Source organism: Triturus cristatus, chromosome 4_1 (assembly GCF_964204655.1).
Source record: "Triturus cristatus chromosome 4_1, aTriCri1.1, whole genome shotgun sequence".
NCBI lineage: Eukaryota > Metazoa > Chordata > Amphibia > Caudata > Salamandridae > Triturus > Triturus cristatus.
Genome location: NC_140585.1, coordinates 138,275,904 through 138,278,403, shown reverse-complemented (window position 1 = coordinate 138,278,403; position 2,500 = coordinate 138,275,904). Strand labels below are relative to the sequence as shown.

The following is a 2,500-nucleotide window of genomic DNA, read 5'->3' as shown; positions in this document are numbered from 1 at the left end:
TTCCAGAAAATTAGGTAGATTTATTACATGCTTCCTCTCACAAGTTTATGAGGGATTAGGTACTTTGTAACGGTCCCATTTTACTTGTGTAAACTTCACAGTCATGTTAGTGTTCTGAAACTGCAAAGTATATTTTTAAATGCCTATTTTTCTGAGATGCATTTTCGACCGGCCAGAACATATTCCTTTGGAAAAAATGATTTGAATTGGATTGGTGTGAATCTTGTTTCTAGAGGTGGTGACAGGCTTTCAGCTACTTGAATAGGTCAAGCCAGGATTCATAAAACTTATACAACCTATGTGAGTGTGAAAAATTAGCATATGCAGGAAGGAGCAATTTGTACTACTTTCAAAACAGTTTCACTTCACGTCTGGAAACGTCCAGAGCTATGTAGAGCATACAAATGAGCTTTAAACTCATGAGGAAAGAGGTTTGTATGCAAAAAGGAAAACAAAAGCATATCGTACTCATAAAATTCTCAATATATAGATTCCAAAAAAGTGCTTCCAGCGAAAAGAGCTGAAAGAACACTATGGGATGTAAACCTGAATACCTTTCAATAATATGTTCTCCATCCATGCATACCACCTACATGATAAAAATCATCTCAGGTGAACGGATCACCGCGTGGCCTAATGGATAAGGCGTCTGACTTTGGATCAGAAGATTGAGGGTTCGAGTCCTTTCGTGGTCGTTTTTGGCCAATGGTTACACAATCTTCTTTACATTCAGAGTGAAAAAAGTCTTTTCCAATACTCTTGTAGTCCTCACTTTCTCATTACTAATCATTAATAAAGTGGAGTACATACTGTAAACTCATTCAGGTTGCATATTCAGTCTCACTACTTGTGCATTTTAGTGGCATTAAAAAGTGCTTCTATGCCGATGCACTGAATATGTAATAGGTTTGCAGAATTTTGACGTGACAGAATGGGTTTTAGCTTAAGTGTGTGTAGAAGAACTGCAAGGTGTGTGCCTATGTGTGCATAGAGGGCTACATGTGTAAAATCTGTATGATTTGGGCAGTGAAAGTGCTGATTTTGCCTCCGAGTAAGAAAAGTACTACACAAAATGTATAAAGGATCGGCACATTGGCTGCCTTTGCTGATGCCCCCGTTGCCTAATTTGTAGTGCAATGGTTAAGTTGCAGAGTGTGGTTGAACTTGGTTAGGAGAGTTGGTGCCTCTTTCCGTGTCCTGCCGATGATAAGGATGGCTTGATACCATTTGCTAAGCCCAGTATATTGAGAAAAGAAGTAAGTGAAGAAGAAGTGTGGAGTCGAAAGTGGTTCTCCAATTTCTCTCCACTTGCTAAAATTGCAAAGTCTCCATTATAGCATAGAAGAGAGCGTTAAAGTCGGGGATGGAAGAGGATGAAAATGGGAAGTTTACTTATAGAGAGAAGTGAGAAATGCCCTGTGTGCACACACCGGTGTCTGACCATAGAATACATTTAAATAATGCCTCTAGAAATGAGCTATGCATATATTCCTCAGTGGCCTAATGGATAAGGCACTGACCTCCTAAGCCAGGGATTGTGGGTTTGAGTCTCATCTGAGGTGAGAACAAAAATCCACCCTCTTTCTTTTCCAGAAAATTAGGTAGATTTATTACATGCTTCCTCTCAGAAGTTTATGAGGGATTAGGTACTTTGAAACGGTCCCATTTTACTTGTGTACACTTCACAGTCATGTTAGTGTTCTGAAACTGCAAAGTATATTTTTAAATGCCTATTTTTGTGAGATGCATTTTCGACCGGCCAGAACATATTCCTTTTGAAAAAATGATTTGGATTGGTGTGAATCTTGTTTCTAGAGGTGGTGACAGGCTTTCAGCTACTTGAATAGGTCAAGCCAGGATTCATAAAACTTATACAACCTATGTGAGTGTGAAAAATTAGCATATGCAGGAAGGAGCAATTTGTACTACTTTCAAAACAGTTTCACTCCACGTCTGGAAACGTCCAGAGCTATGTAGAGCATACAAATGAACTTTAAACTCATGAGGAAAGAGGTTTGTATGCAAAAAGGAAAACAAAAGCATATTGTACTCATAAAATTCTCAATATATAGATTCCAACAAAGTGCTTCCAGCGAAAAGAGCTGAAAGAACACTATGGGATGTAAACCTGAATACCTTTCAATAATATGTTCTCCATCCATGCATACCACCTACATGATAAAAATCATCTCAGGTGACCGGATGACTGCGTGGCCTAATGGATAAGGCGTCTGACTTCGGATCAGAAGATTGAGGGTTCGAGTCCCTTCGTGGTCGTTTTTGGCCAATGGTCACACAATCTGCTTTACATTCAGAGTGGAAAAAGTCTTTTCCAATTCTCTTGTAGCCTCACTTTCTCATTACTAATCATTAATAAAGTGGAGTACATACTGTAAACTCATTCAGGTTGCATCTTCAGTCTAACTACTTGTGCATTTTAGTGGCATTAAAAAGTGCTTCTATGCCGACGCACTGAATATGTAATAGGTTTGCAGAATTT

General features: G+C 38.8%; 1 non-coding gene across 1 annotated transcript; it reads left to right on the top strand.

Annotated features, from left to right (window-relative positions):
• The first annotated feature begins 2,204 nt into the window (after positions 1–2,204).
• On the top strand, positions 2,205–2,277 carry TRNAR-UCG (transfer RNA arginine (anticodon UCG)). Its single transcript has one exon. It is a non-coding gene; the product is annotated as a tRNA-Arg (tRNA).
• Positions 2,278–2,500: the final 223 nt, after the last annotated feature.